Genomic DNA, 17137 nt, shown 5'->3' on the forward strand with positions numbered 1-17137 from the left:
CCTGAGATCTCTAAATTCTTTTGCAATGTTAAAAGAAAATGTGTGCTTGTTGTCTTCCAAGATTTAAGGGGCTCTGGTCACAGGATACTGATTCTTAGGATAATCAAAAGGGAACCTGGAATAAATAACTGAATTGATATTTAAAAAAAACTGAGCTTTTGGTCCATATGAGATGAGCTAGCAGAAAGAGATAGCAGTTCTTTAGAAATTTTGTTTATTGAGAGCTGAAGGGTCTGGAGATTTCTGGAGAGCGAAAACACCTCTTCATGTATTTTCTTTCTAACATAATTTCTTGGCCAGAATCCCCAAGAATTACTTAGAAAGCCGACCCAGTTCTTTTAGAGTGTTTTCTAGCAGCTATCCAGAGAAGGGTCTTTGAAAGGCAAATACAGCTCTTTTAGAATTTTTCTGGCTTTCTGATTTTGATTGGAAAACTCAAGAATTACTTTTAGAGTTTTCTAAAAGGATTTCTGATTTAATCAGAAGATCCAAGAATTTTTTAGAGCAGCTTTTCTGACTTTGGTCAGAAAACCCAAGAGCTATCCAGATAGCTTTTAGAAGTTGTACATGTAAACAGAGCTGTCTCAACCATAGAGTTTTTAGAATAGCAAAAAGAAGCTGTCTAGAGCAGAGCAAAACACACACCACACACCACACACACACACACACACACACACACACACACACACACACACAGAGACAGAGAGAGAGAGAGACAGACAGAGGGAGAGAGACAGAGAGACAGAGACAGAGAGAGATCGAGAACACAAAACCTGGAAAACCATCTAAGCAGAACCTAGGCTACCATTCCCATCTCTCAGAAACTTGGACCTAGTCAAGACTGTTTCTTGGCAGCAAAAACTTATCCTGTATGTGCCATCCCATGATGAGCTGAGATTGGGATAACTAGAAAGCTCAGTTTTACGAATTGTTTGCACACCTAGTAGAATCAAATTCTTACCCATGCAGCTTAAAAATGAGGCCAAGAGATATCACTCAAACTTTACTGGTCATGCTTTTCTGAATTTCTCCATCTTTATAGTCTTTTGGGGAACGTAAGAATATTGGTTTTAAGAGCCTCTAAGTGAGCACTTCTCTTTTGTGCTCCTGATATGAAGTCCTGTGATGTATATTCCATGCTTGCTGAAGCCTTTGAATCTGTACCTTTGTCCAAAGTTAAAAGAACTATGTTGGAGGAAACAGTGATAGTTGCTTGACAGCATTAGGCGAAAGGCCTCTAGGTCACCTGTTATTGCTTGGACTGAGCACTGGAGGCTAGAGGAAAGGAACCAAGAACCACAATACAGAGGGCATCCACATTTCCTTCAAGATTTAAGATTTGTCATTGTATCTGCCAGAGCCAAAATTAGAAGCCCTTTCTGTATGTCTCAGTGTATGCTCGTGGCATCATCTAAGTCCAAGTTTAAACTGAATTCAGTCCAGGGACTACTGGAGAAAAATAACACCACACAAATGTAATACCTTCTGGTAGAATTTTGAATTTTGGTCTTTTTTTCACCAATCTTCCTGCTTCTATTTATTTCCTACTACCTTAAAATAGTTTCTTCATATTACTTTAATGACTACAGAGAGTTAACAGAAGCATATATGAGAACCATAATATTTATTACATATATGCATATATATGTATTCACTGAAATGTTATTCTTTTTCATTTTTAAAATGTTTTATGTTAAATTAACTTAAGACTTACTGGAATTGTCAATCCAGGCAGTTTCTATGTTATTTTCCACCAACAAAAATACCTTATATGCTAGAATACATTTTCAAAGCCAGGAAATAGATACTGTACAATATTATCAATTAAACTATAAGAATTTTCTTTTGTTTTGTTTTGTTGGTTTTCCAAGGTCTGGTGGTGGTGGTGGTGGTTGTGGTGTCATTGGTTGTATAGTAGAATGGATTTTCAACATGTATATACATTTGCATCAACATCATAACAATCACTTATAAATGTTTCCACTGCTGCAGAGAAATCACCTAGTATTGGTTCTGTATAGCCACAACTCTCCCAAGTCCTAACTGCTGGCAAAACTCAGCTGTTCTCCATCACTATAATTTTGTCATTCTAAGGTTGTGCTATAAATGAAATGATACAGTATACCCATCTTGTTTTAAAAGAACCCAATTTTGAGTCCCATAGTATGTGTTTTGTTGCTGTAGGGCATTCAGAAATCCGGTAATATTCCTTTTATTGGAACGAAAACTATATGATACTTTCCTATTTATTGAGTAGGGTCTGTTAAAAATCACAGTCTGTTATTCCATTATTGTCCATTTCTGAGTGCCCAATTGCTGGTCTGCTGGGCTCAGAATGAAACTGGCTTCCCTTGGACATAATACACCTGAGTCATGGCTTCAAACCACATAGTATGACAAAGGGACAGTACATGCCTCGTCTCCAGTTCCAGTGTGGCCCCTTCTGCCTTGATGTGCCTGTGAGGGCTCAAGAATAAGATCCAGGCAGAGCGTATTGGAGCTGTGCAGAAAAGGACACATTTAAACACTCTTATTATCCCTGTGGCTTTGTCAACAAAATATTTCAATCCCTGATGAATCTGTCTGTGTTCCCAGATTTATTTTTAGGTGCAGCACAACAGATTGTTTCTTTGTTTGCTTTTCTATCTGCTTGTGGTTATTTCTTCCTCCTGAGTGGTTCATCACAACAGCTGTCATATAGTAATCATCTGGCAGTATATTATTATTTATTATGTATTGACTGCCATAAAGAAACATAAAGCTTATCAGGTGCCTATAAAGACACCAGCCACTGCCTGCAAAGCATACAGTCACACTAAGACACTTATTTTCTCAGGGCTTGGAGATACTGGCCCCAAAAAACAAGGTAGCCACTGATGGTCCATGGTTCATTACTTTCAGCTCCCTTCAAGTCTGGGAAATGGATACAGATCTCAGAAGGCTGCTTGTTGCAAAGACACAGAGAAGGAAGTGAACAAAGCTTGTTTTTAATGACATAAAATATCCTTTAGATGCTCTGCTCCTCATTGTTTTTTTCTTCTTCCAAAAATGAGATACTGTGGTTATAAGAGATAATAGGGAATGAACCAGAAAGATCAATAACATGTATTTATTTATTGATTAGTTCTTTGTGTCAACATTGGTCTCAGAATCCAGGGATAGAAAACTACACATGTATAGTATAGAAAATATAGTATAGACAAACAGAGGAGTTGAAAACAAAACAGAGAGATGAAGAATAAATATAATGTGATGCTTAAAGCTGAGCAGTGGACCTGGGTAAGGAGGACCAGCTTGGAGGGCTCATAGGTTTGACAGGTTGCTCAGAAAAAAGTGTGGCAAGAAGTTTCCTTTGAGAACACTTGATGAACAGAACAATGAACTATGGGAATATCTTGGTGAGGAAGGAACTTTGAGTAATAGGAAACTGTTCTTGCGAAAGTCCCACTGGTTCATGTTTGGCAAACAAAAAGACTGATTCCATCAGTAATACTGCAGCCTATGGGAAAGGAAGACAGTAAAGATGAGGCTGGAACAAAAACCATAGGTAGAGATGGATTTCATTCTGGAATGATGGTGAGTCAATGAAGGGTTGAAGTAACCGAACTGCCTGATCATCTTTATGACATCAAATATCCTTTAGGTGCATTGTAATGTGCAGACAGACTGGGGCGCATCAGGGAGGATTAGTCTATCTAGTACAAAATATATTTGGCTAATATATTCATTGTGTTTGATTGTTACACGTAAAGCACGAGATTAAAAACAATAGTATTCATGTACTAGAGAGTCTGGAGTTAAGGGCTAGGAGATGGCACAGTTGGTTAAATAAAAACAAACAAACAAACAAACAAAAATCTGCACAAACATGAATAGTGTGTTTGGCTCCCTGGAACACACTTAGAAAGGAGGATGTGGCAACATGCATCTGTAACACTGTGTCCCGGTGAAGGAATGGCAGAAACATGTAGGTCCCTAGAGATTATGGACTTCCCAGGTGACTCATGTCTGCAAACGAAGGTTTGAAACAATGTCTCAAAAAGTACAGTGGAAAGTGATAGAGTAAGATACTTAGTGTTGACTTCTGGCCTCCATATACAGGTGTGTGCATACATGTGCATTTGAGTATACACACATACCTGCATGAACTCATGTATAAATCATACATATATAATACACAAAGTAAGATGGATAGTCATAGAGGGAGATCTCAACATTAACTTTTCTACATGTATATGCACACACATGCATGCATGCCTTCCCCTATACTTGTATCCACACATGAATATGTGCACACTCACACATACTGATAATTAGGAAACCAGCCCTCAGTTCCTTATGCAATGAACAGGAAACAGACACTTGAACCTGGGCTATTTCTTTCCACATCTCTCATTTCATCCTCTGAACAAGGTAAGCCTGAGAGTGCACACCTTGTTTCAGAGAGCAAGAAAGCCTTTGTTGCTACATCCCAAACTCTTTCTTTCTGGGACAATAGTGGCCAGTTCGTCTCACTCTGGTGGTTAGTTTCCAGCAACCAAGTTGCTCCATACCTCCAACTATCAGCTCCTTCCAGGATGGCATTCAGAACACACCTCAGTGGTGACAGGAGCCTGACCCTTGGTAAAAGTTTTCTCCTCTCTTGGGATTCTGCTTCCCAGGATTGTGCCCCCTTCCCCTAACACCCCAGTGCAGTATTCTCAAGTATTAGGTCAAAGTTTGCTATCTCAGCACCCCAAATCCTGCAATTACAAGTATTTACTGACTCTTGTCAGTGAATTAGTAGACAATGTCACTAAATTCTTCCTCTTTGTGTGTCTGTGTGTGTGTGTAAGAGAGAGGGAGAGGGAGAGGGAGAGGGAGAGGGAGAGGGAGAGGGAGAGGGAGAGGGAGAGGGAGAGGGAGAGAGGGAGAGGGAGAGGGAGAGGGAGAGGGAGAGGGAGAGGGAGAGGGAGAGGGAGAGGGAGAGGGAGAGGGAGAGGGAGAGGGAGAGGGAGAGAGAGTACATGCATGCATGTATGAGTGCACAGTAGTGATGAAACATGGCCTGTTTACAATCTGAGGAGAAAGGGGGCCCATCTTGGGAAATCCTGCGAGTTTCTATCAACTCTGTGATTCTTATTGTGAGGGAGGAAGAAAACCTTTATATTTTGTTTCTCTCCTTTTTACTGTTAGTGACTTTTTTCTTTGAATTAAACTAGAGAAAGAGAGAGAGAGAGAGAGAGAGAGAGAGAGAGAGAGAGAGAGAGAGAGAGAAATAGGAGAAAATGTTAAGAATTCTGTTTTTACAAGTATGTAAATTTCACAGAAGTGCCAGGCCTGAGAAGGTTTTGTGCTGTTCTAAGGGGTAACTGATATGGGGAGGTAACTCAAGAAGTCAGCACAGGAGAGCAATAAGTTGAAGAGATGTAAATATGGGGCAGTTGGTGGAAGATAAGGTTTGCTGATGCACACTCATCTTGATGACAACTTTCAGTCTTCTTCAGACTGTGAGAACCTAAGGCTTTATGGCAGCCCTGGGCTCTGAAGTTTTTGTTTTAGTTAGTTAACAGAAGTTCCCCTAAAAAGACTGTTATTTTTTCCTCTCTTATCTATTGGTTCTCAATGGCCTTCAGCTCAAAATGCTCCATTGCCATATGAGTGTGACATATTCTCTTCATTGGATGATATAGTACCAGGGCCAGCTACCTCAACAGCTTCTGGCTACACCTGGATTCAAGTCATAGCAATTGTCTAGAGTTTTTCCTGGGAGACCCAGTATGATGCAATCAGTAAGCCTTTGTCTTTTAGAATCTGACTATCAAGCACAGAATCCTAATTTCAAGTCACACTATACACAGCTGTTTATGGGTGTGTTCCACTTTTCTCCTCTGTAGCAGGGGAGTCCTGCTGGTGGTGCTCTTTTCTAGAGAACAGCCCAGTCTGGCCATTCTGGCTGCTTTCTCCAAGCACAGCTTAGGATACTGCACACTTTCACTGCTGCCTGGGGCTGGCCCTCCTCCTAACCCTCCCTGCTACTCTAGCAATGAGCAGTGGGTTCAAGTTTTCTCAGGGCTCTGTGTGGACACAGAGTTTTGTCTGGAGGGAGATTGTTCCTTTTTGCTGGATGCTGAGCCCCACCTTTACCTTTCTGCTTTTCATTCTGAGCTCAGAATAACATTTCCCAACTGTCCCCCTTAGAGTCCCTTTTCTTTGCATCTGTAGGTACCACCAGAGAAGATTTTGTCAAGTTTACTTTCCAAAACTTGCTCATGAGGGAGCACCCATTTGGCCATACCGTGCAAGCCAACTGATTGCCCTTCTGGAGAAACAGGCAAGGCTCTTTATTTTTTTCTTGGATGAAAAATATAAAATAATTTAGAAATCCCTCAAGCTTGTTTTTTACTCTTGAGAGCAACTGGGGTCTAATGAAAACTTCCCCAATTTTTATTACCTATTAATCCTCCTAATGGAATTAATAGAGAGAAAATCAGTTAGGCTTCGGTGCTCAAAACACTATCTTACTCAAAATCCTGAGCAAGATCAGATTTCCTTATGTATTTTAAATGACAAGAATTGCATGTATCCCCAAGGTAAAACTCTTTACTGTCTCTACAGTAAATTTTCCTATTGGAATGCCTCCACCTTCTCCACCAGGCTAAGGTGAACTTGAATTTGCATGAAGCAATGGAAGACTCTGAATAATAGGAAGAGACCCCTTGGAGGAAGACTTTACTCTGAGTAAACTCTAGGTTGTCACATGTCTGGCATTAGATAACTGTCTGCCTTAGGCCCAGTTCTGACAGGCTGATCATCCTGCAGGGTCCGGTTCTGTTTCTTGTGTCTAGAGCATCTGCCTGTGTGTCCACTCTCACTTCTGAGGACCTTGCAGTGCACATCTCTGTGGGGACAGTAGAGGGACTCATCGTGTGCTTTGGTGTCTCCCATTCCCACACTATGTCTGGCATAAGGTGAGCGCTCAGTCTCTCCTGAAAAATGAATGAGCAAAATGAGGAAAGACAGTCTGCTTTCTTTATACCCAGTGTTCTGAGATGGCTTTGTCTGCTAGCATATAGATTATAATGAATTATTCAGCTTTAGCCATGACTCACTGGGGCATATATTTAAATATGAATACATGGTTAATATAAATTTGTAAATCAGTGAAAAAAGAAATAAATATCTAGTTTTAGCAAAGAACTTTCTTGCCTGTCAGCTTTTACAGTGACTTCATCAATAGATAAACTGAAAGCTTTCCTTAGTCAGTGAAGGTTATCAGGTGTACCTCCCTCAACATTCTGAAAATTGGTCACAATTAGCTAATCAAAAAATGGTTAAACAAGTGAAAGGACGCATAAATTTATTACAGACATGGAGGCAAGGACATAGTATGATTACCCACTAGCCCAATTCATTCTGTGATTTATATAAAAACCCCATTCCAATGAGACAGAAAAGAGTGGGAAATGCAGATAAATATCCAGAGAATAATACATTATATAGTGATATCCAGTGGACCTGAAGACTGTGTGAAGGTTTGAGCCAAAGTTGCCTGGGCCTATCAGGTCTACAATTGATTGCAGATCATTGTCTTTGGAATACTGACTGAGACTGAACATTGAAATGGAAGACACTGTAGGTAACAAAAGTCTATCCAGGCATATTGACAGACTTTATTCTTCCTCAATTAGGTAGGAGTTTAGTTAAAAGAAAACTACAGAAAGAAGACAGAGATAATTATTTTTTTCCCTTGGTGAGTCTAGATTCAAAGCAGACATAGGGATATTGTTAACCAGTTGACCATTGCTTTTGGAGGAAAAACTATTAGTATTTTCAGGGGAAAGGTGCTTTCTGTTTAAATGACTCAAACACTCAAAATAGTTTTTCCTCCTCTTTCTCTCCCATCTCTTTCTTCTTCCTTTTTCTCCCCCCTTACTTCCTACTGCCCCCTCTCTCTATTTCCCTCTTTTCCTTCTTCTCTGTTTCTTCTTCATCTTTGTCTTCCCTCCAGAGACTCTTGCAAGGAACCAGCTCAAATAACACAGTCACTCAGTACAGATGTGTTTTGTCTACATTGTTTTAAACACGGGATACATTACCTTAAACTAAGGATGTTTAAAAATGTGCTCACTTTTTGTGTTGATGATTCTTTCCTATACAACTGAGTATGCTTTTACCTCCCAAAGTTTCCTACTGTCTTAGTCAATGTTCTATTGCTGTGATGAAATACTATGACTGCAGTAACTCTTGTAAAAGACAGCATTTAATTGAGGCTTGCTTCCTTAGTTTATTATTGTTATGGTAGGGAGCATGGCAGCACCCAGGCAGACATGGTGCTGGGGAGTAGCTGAAGATTCTACATTGGGATCGCAGGCAGCAGGCAAAGAGACTCTCAGCCCACACCCAGTAACACACTTCCTCCAATAAGGTCACACCTACTCCAACAAAGCCACAGTTCTTAATCCCTGTGAACTAGAACCTCTTCTTAATAACCAAGCATTCAAATATATGAGCTTTTGGTGGCCATTACCAATGAAACCACCACAACTATTTTCTTCTTTCTTCGTTCTTGGAGGAGCTTGCTTTGAGAATTCTGTCCTGTATCTGCTTGCTCATTGCAAATACTAAGCATTGCTTCATTGTTTTCCTCCTAGTTGTGTTTATGGGCTTTTGTTAAGGCTTAAGCTTGGAGAGGATTCTGAGGAACGGGTATCTGGGAGCAGCAACAACAAGCAACTGGAAGTTAAATGTGGGTCCAAACCTGTGTTGTGCTGAGATGGCTTTCCAGAGTGTTCTCTCTGTGTGTTCCACTCTGCTCTAGACAGCTTTATTTTTCTTGCTAGTCTAAAAACTCTATGTTTGAGACAGCTAGCTTTCTGCTTGAGATTGATCTCTCTGCTGGTAAAAATTCGAAAAGCTCTCGGAATAGCTCATGGGTTTTCTGACCAAAGTCCCAAAACTGCTATACAAAAGATTCTTGGATCTCCGACCAAGTCAAAATCTTGTTAGAAAAATTCTAAAAGTAATTCTTCAGTCTTCCTATCAAAATCACAAAGCCAGAAAAAAATTCTAAAGAAGCCGTGTTTGTTATTCAGACAGCCTTCTCTGGATAGCTGCTAGACAACATTCTAAAAGAACTGTGTCAGCTCTCTAAGTAATTCTTGGGATTTCTGACCTTGTTAGAAAAAAAAAAAATACTAAAAGAACTATGAAAAATTCTAAATGAGCTGTGTTCTCTCTCCATGGATTTTCCAAGCAAAATCAGAAATCCTGTTAGAAAAAATTATTGAAGAGCTGTGTTCGCTCTCCAGAGATCTCCAGACTGCTCAGCTCTCAGTAGAGAAAAATTCTAAAGAACTGCTATTACTTTCTGCTAGCTCATCTCATACTTGCCAAAAGCTCAGTTTTTATTTACATATCAATTCAGTTATTTATTTCAGGTTCCCTTCTGATTTTCTTAAGAATCAGCATCTTGTGACCCCAGCCCTTTAATTCTTAGGAGATACCATGCACACATTTTCTTTTAACACTGCGATTCAGAGATCTGCCTGCCTTTTAAAACTTAACTAGGTGAGATCTTGTCCTGAGAGTACCATTCTAACCACACCTGGACCTAATTTGCTCTGTCCCAGGCTGACCTTGAACTCAGGAATCTGCCTGTATTTGTATCTGCCTTTCTTTGTATCTTTCTGAAAGGCTGGCTCATGGTGTATCTGCTCTGTTCCTTTAGATCTGTGAAGCTCCTTATACAATTCATATTGCATCCATATATTTTCGTTTAGTTGAAAATTTATATATTTTTGAACTCATAGTTTTTAGAATTCTTTTCCACAGACTTAAGGACTGTCTTGAAGGTTTTACCATTTTGAAGCATTTACCATTTTGCTAAAGACATAAACACAACCCTCCCCCCAACTACTCCTGGACTCCTGCTACTTCTAATTATCATTATCGTGGAGTCATTAGCATTAACAGGGAGGATATTCCTCAGAGGAATGTGAAAATATGTACATTATTATAAAACAAGCCTTAGACCTACAGAAGCCATGGACACTTATGGAGACCCACACCTGTTGGTCCTGTCCCTGGGGCAGGAACTATGTCATTCTGTCCCTAACAAGGCCATGCTGGACATGGCAGGCTTTGCACTCATTACAGAACAAACCCACTATATTCAGTTACCACCTTTGGAAAAAGGTCTTTTCAGTATCTGTTGCTTCAGAATTCCTTTAAGTTGTCATATGAGGGTGTTTTGTCCTGGACTTTTACATGTATCTGTGTTCTAGCACTGATATGAGCCTTCTCTTGTGCCTATAACTATGCAGCTTGTCTGTGTGTTGTTTGTCCTAGTTCTACCCAGACACTCCAGAACTTAAATTCATCTCTATTTCAGAAATTCTTATTTTCTCTGACCGTAACTTGAGAAAACAGTTGAGAGATCTCTGTTTTTTATTTGATTTCTTCTTCTGTCACTGACACTGTATCCTTGTATCCAATTTCCCAGTTCTTTTTGCTTAGGGATATGTCTTAAGGTTTTACTGCTGTCAACAGACACCATGACCAATGAAAATCTTACGATGACAACATTTATTTGGGGCTGGCTTACAGGTTCAGAGGTTTAGTCCATTATCTTCAAGAGGGAAGCATGGTAGCACAAGGCACAGTATAGGGGAAGCAGATAGTTCTACCTCTTCTTCATCTGAAGGCAGCTAAGAGAAGACTGACTTCCAGGCAGCTAGGACGTCCATGCCCACAGTTACACACTTATCCCAACAAAACCACACCTACTCCAACAAGGTCACAACTCCAATTAGTGCCACTTCCTGGGCCAAGTAACCCATGACAGGATGTGTCTTCTTCAAGAGCAGTCATGAAAAGGGCAGATGGAAATAGAATACAGATTGCAGAGCATTTTTTTTTTCAGAGATCATTAAAGGATAGTACAATACATCTAGTCTAAAGGTCTCAGTAGGCGTAATTTATGATTATAGAAATGAGCAGCACTTCCATAAACTGACTTTGATGGACCCAGTACAGGTGGTTGGTCATATTGGTAGGAAATGGTAGAAGAAAGCAGAAATAAAGAACAAACAGCAGATTCGTTATTTCCTTCTGTGTCAGGGAAACAGAAAGAGAACAGGAAAATGACTAGTTAACATGAAGTCATCCAGGCGACCTTTTTGCGTATGATTAAAGCAGAGGGAACACTCAGGGAATGGGAAAACACAGCCTTTTTGTGACTCTCTATGCCCAGTCACCTTGCTCTGATTTCAGAAGTATCAACAGGTAATTTTTTCCCCTTTAAGATATGGCTGATAGAAAAAGCAGAGGTATGAAATAGACTCAGTGCGCTGAGTTTGAAATAGGAAGGCCCACAATGTGAAGGATGGAAAGTGGTCTTGTCAGTAGCAGCAGAAAACATCAATCCAAGTGTCCAGGTGCAACCTGAGGAGTTTGTGCCATGGAGTTCTACTCCTGTGTAGCCGGGATCTTAACTCATGCTATAGAAAAACTGGTTTAGGTCAAGTCAGGAGGTTGATTGCAGAAAAGGAAATATATGCTTTAATAAAGCATTAAAAGAGAGAGGCTTTGGCCATCTTAATTAACAGTGGCTACATCTGTATTATTTTTGTGCCATTTAAGGTTACAGAGTCCAAGGTATGTGATCTGTCTCTAAATTTAAAAGATTAAATTAAAATGAGTTACTATGTTTTTACCCAAAGGTATTTTTCTCTGTAAAGGATACTGCAGAAGGGTTTACAGGTACATTGTTCAGGTTTGTAGATAAGAACTTACAGATAAGATAAAACATAGGGTTAAAGTGGTAAAGGAAATTCTTACTATACACAGGTCACATAAGAGGTCAGAATTTAACTTCTAAGTGTAATCATGCTTTCAATCATATTTGTGTATCTTTTCCAGAAAAATACAGGCTTACAGATAAGAAAGAAGAACCAATGAGCACAGTTTATTGTTTTTTACAATCTTGTTTGAGATATATCTTAAAAGTATTATCTCTGTTCAGGTTATCATTACAGCTGAGTGTGTGTGTGTGTGTGTGTGTGTGTGTGTGTGTGTGTGTGTGTCTGTGTGTGTGTATTTGTGGTGAGTGCAGATGCACATGCACTATATCTCCATAATCCAGGTGACAACCTTGAGTGTTTTCCTAGGGGGCCATTTACCTATGTATATCTAAGTATATATTTAAGGAGCCATCTACATATATATGTAAATATATATTTAAATATATACATATAATTTTTAAGAGTTAGGTGACTCTACTTATATGTATGTATAACTATCTGTATGCAAATATATCATAAATATATTTATAGATTTTTATATTCATATGTACAATTTTATATAAAAATATCCTATTTATTTGGTCATGGAGGGATCTGAGCGTATCACAACATATGTGTAATAGTAATAGTTCTCTTTTTCCATCCTATGGTTTCTGGTGATTGTCCTTACCCACTGAGCCATCTCACTGGTTCCATCTGATTTTTTGAAGCATGAGACATGAATTGATATGATACATCTAAGATATATGTCAAAAAAATCACTGAGACATGTGATTTGCCTGTTAGGTAAAGCTTGCTGATCAACAAGCCCCAGGCATCTATCCTGGCCATACCTTATTTGAGGTGAGTCTTTTTGAATGAGATGTTTGACATAAAGAAATATGAGCTATAAAGTTTTGTTTTATGCTGTCAAGTATAGGAATTTATTACAACACCAGTAGAAAACTAATATATACTCTATCATGTGCAATTAAGTTCTAAACAGAACAGGTAATGAAGACTGTGAATAGCCTACTTTAAAATTGCAGGGTGGACTCATTTGCATCATGAAATGATTCTTAACATTACAAAAGGATGAAAGGTTCCTTTAAGTAGCACTTATTTAAATGTTTGTTTATAGATCGTTAGTTACTTGCTTAACAGAGGCAGAAACCAAAGGACGGAGTGTTCCAAGCTATTGCTGATTATACAGCAATTAGAAATGAAGATAAAGTGTGAGATTATAATAATAACAAATAGGCATTTCCACAATTCATTTCAAATATTTACATTTTACACAACTAAACAAAATTTCTAACATCTCTAATTTTTTTTATTTACCCCCCCTTTTTTGTTTGTTTTTTGTTTTTTGAGACAGGGTTTCTCTGTTTAGCCCTGGCTGTGCTGGAACTCACTCCATAGACCAGGCTTGCCTTGAACTCAGAAACCCTCCTGCCTCTACCTCCCAAGTGCTAGAATTAAAGGCGTGCGCCACCACTGCCTGGCTTCCCCTTTTCAACCTCCATCTAAGTTAGGCAGGAAACTGAGCAGCCAAGGACACCAAGCACAAAGAAAAAAGAAGGAATTCTTGTCCTTGAGGTTTGGACAATAGTTTGGAGGCTCTAAGTCATCTTGATTCCTAATTCTTTCTGATACAGCTTTTGGAAGCAGACAATACTCTCCCCAATTCCCAGGGGAGAATATCACTATCTCCCGCTATCACGTTTGATTCTGAGAGGGATCCAATTTTGGTCCTATGTTTCAGCTGTAAAAGTTGTCACAGTCAAACTGTAGTCACTGTGTCAATCATAACAAAAAGTAAATAGGTTAGTGTGGTTGTAACGGAAGGAAGGGTTCTTGTGCTGGATTGATTGACAGTGACTATCACAAGCATTCTTTCAGAATCACAATCTTGAACAAGGGTCAAATAAAAAACAAAAACTAGCAACTTCAAAGACATTTGGTTCTTCCCGACACTCTGGTTACTACTCCTCATGTTGTTGGATTACTGTCCCAAACCTTTCGATGTAATCTTTCTCATATTTACCTTTGAAAGCTTCCACTAACCATTTTTTTTGTACATGCTCATAGTTCATATTGAGACGGAAAAGTAGTTGTAGAGTAGGGTGTAGAAGGATTATACAAAATGGACAAAATGAGCACATGAGCCTCATATGAGAAAATGAGAATTAACCCCCTGGCAAGGAAGTCTGAAACTCCATATGTATGTATCAAACAGAGGCAAATGGCACTGGCAGAAGCCACTGGCATCAGCATGGAGTTACTGTAGTATCTGAAAGTAACTGACCTGTGACTTGTTATAAAATTAAAATGGATATCCCTAGGTAGATATTTAAGATGCTAATGACACATGCAATATATGGGTTGGTATATATGTAACAGCAGGCTTGAGAAATCCTATGTTGTGTCATTGAGGCAGGAAAGCATTACTATGTAGATTACTCAAAGGCCCCCACAATGTGACATAAAAGCTCCCATTCTTTCCACAAGTGTTGTGACTCCCTGCTCCAGCCCACTTACTCCCTCAAACCAGATCTTTCCTGACCAAATATCTCTACTTTTTTTACCCACACATTTCTACCCAATGTTTGTTTTAGAATTAAAAAAAGAAATATTTTTTCTGTAAGTGCCCATTGAATTCTGATATTCACTAATGTCAATGTTATTCCCATTGCTTTGTTATAATATTATAAAATAAATATCATTATTATTTGGCAAATCTTTCTCTTGCTATTTAGGTTGGCATTAGTAAATAAACCAAGGTTCCAAGAGCCATTATTTTTCAAGTTCATGAAACTTGACTCCCAAACTCATGCATGACATTTCTACTGCACAAACTGCCTCTTCTGACATCACAGAGATGGATGAGACTGAAGACAGGCTATAAAATCAAAGTGAAGCAGCAGCAGGTGTATCTACATAAATATAATCTGGGGCTGAGACCAGTAGCCACATAGTCATTATTTTGACTATTAGGTCACTAAATGTTTTGCTTCCTCCTCCTGTACACGGCAAGAAAATTGGTAGTGGTGTTAATAATAGTTCTCACCATAATCTTTATCCACTCAGGATCCAGTTACAATAGTCATCTGGTGTGAGCAACTTGTTTTAAAAATGTAAAGTAGAACTGAGAAAGACTGTGAGCCAGTTTATTCTAGATCCAACTATGATGATCATTGCCTGGAAACATGGGTTCAGATCACCCGAAATATCATGTTCCAATCTGGTAACCAGTTTATGACATTTTTATAGTTACTGATATATATTAAGACACTTATGATGCATTTGTGGCGACATCAGGTTACAGCAAAGAAAGAAAACTTCTGCTATAGACTTCAGCCACTCTCTGATGACATTCTGAGCTTTGGGGTTGGTTGAAGTCAGAGGTCTATTGGGGAATTCCAAAAGGATTTGCCTAAAAGTTACAATTATCTATAGTCAAACCCAGCTGTGGATTATGAATAACTACTAAGGGCTCCAAAGATAGCTGGTGGCATTTTGGCTTTAGACCTGCAACATTTCAATTACTAAAGCTCTAATCAATCAACCAGTCTTCTAAGATTCTTAACTACAGGTAAGCTTACTTTCTGGAAACTTCATTACATGTTAGCCTGTTGCCTTGGATTCAGATTTTATCTTTGAGATAGTAAAACTTGAAAAGTTTATTTTAAACCAATGAGCATTTACCTTCATACAATATCAGTGTGATTGTGCAGTTTTTGTGGCATTCACTAAACATGCTTCTTGATTTAATAATATTGTTCTCCTGTTACCCCCAGCTATTTCCCACAACTCCATGGTTTCCATGAAATGATCAGTCATGTACTTTTACATTCTGATTCATTAATTAAAACCCTTTAGGCCAAGCAAACCATGTGTATATGTCTTTAATCCCAGCACTTAGGAGACAGAGACGAAGCCAGAGGCAAAGGTGGAGATGGAGGCGGAGGCAGAGGTGGAGGCAGATGAAGAGAGGCAGATCTCTGTGAGTTTGGGGCCAAGGTCAGCTTGGTATACATACTGAGTTCACAGACAAGAGCTACAAAATAAAACTCTGTCTCAAACCAAAATCAAAACAAACAACCTTTGGCCAAGTTTGTGTATATATTCATTTATATCACTCTTTTGATGGATATATATTTCTTTAAAAAATTTCAAATAAGACTCAGTATTTATTGCAAGATTAAGGTATAAGAATAGATCTCAAAATTAGTTAATAATTTTGGTATTGATTTGTTTGCACAGTGGAATGTTTAGTTCAAAGAGGATTCTGGATGTAATTGTAAACCATTCATTAATCAACAAATGTTTTAATAGTGTCAATCGTTTGCCACACATTTGAAATTTATATACATGGGTGATCAAAAACTCTTTAGTCCTTTATATAGCATCTATATTTGTGGAAAAATGTTTGCCTATAATAAAAACATCCAGAGAATATGAATACAAATTAAAAAGTAACATAATAAATATATATTACAGCTTTCTGTTTTTGTGACAAAATATTGAGACTATCACCATAATGTTTTTTCTGTATACCATAATACATTATTATTGAGGAAACACATGTTGGGAGAAAGCTGTTAATATCAAGGTGTCAGACAAGGAGGAAAAGGAGAAGAGGTGGAGGAAGAACAAGAGGAGGGGGAGAGGAATGGGAGTCTTATATGCATTCACTGGTATATCTTTTCTCCCTGGGTGCCACTTCCTAAAGATCCTCTACATCCTGATAACTCACAGTCTGATAACCAAGCCTTTGGACCATGACCATTTATGATCTAATGGGGAATGATGGAACACTTTGTAGACTGGTTACAAAATAAAATAAGTGAATTGTGTAAAATGAGTAAGATTCACCCAGATAGCTAGGGAAGAAATGAATGCCAACACACACACTCATATGGCTAGTGGATGCCTAGGAACAAAGCATGAGATAGCAATGCAAAAGAGCAGCTAATTCCCAGACAATGTCAGGTTATGTTCACATATAGATTGAGCCTAGAGAGAACCATCATGAACAAGATCCTATCAGAAAAGCTGATAATTGCTTGGACCCTGTCCCTTGAAGGTGATGACAGTGTGCACTGAATTACCGTGATGAGATGTGGGTGATAGAGAACACTAAAGTTACCAGAAAAGTAACCTTTATAGCAGAATACATTATTTCTGGGTTTTCATGTTCCACAGCGTTTCTAATCCACCACAATCTATCTTCCTTCCTCAGTCCTCAATCATCTGATTTAAAATATTACAAAAATATAGGAGAGACCACTTAAGTGTGAAAGGACTGCAGGAAGAGTAGACAAAAAGATGAGGAAATCTGGGAGAAAGAATGACCTGGTAGAAAATAGAAG

General features: G+C 38.7%; 1 pseudogene; it reads left to right on the forward strand.

Moving 5' to 3' along the window:
- The first annotated feature begins 384 nt into the window (after nucleotides 1–384).
- On the forward strand, nucleotides 385–439 carry LOC117706378 (U7 small nuclear RNA; annotated as a pseudogene).
- The last annotated feature ends 16698 nt before the right edge of the window (nucleotides 440–17137 follow it).

The sequence above is a fragment of the Arvicanthis niloticus genome, chromosome 3, assembly GCF_011762505.2.
Source record: "Arvicanthis niloticus isolate mArvNil1 chromosome 3, mArvNil1.pat.X, whole genome shotgun sequence".
In the NCBI taxonomy this organism is placed as follows: Eukaryota; Metazoa; Chordata; class Mammalia; order Rodentia; family Muridae; genus Arvicanthis; species Arvicanthis niloticus.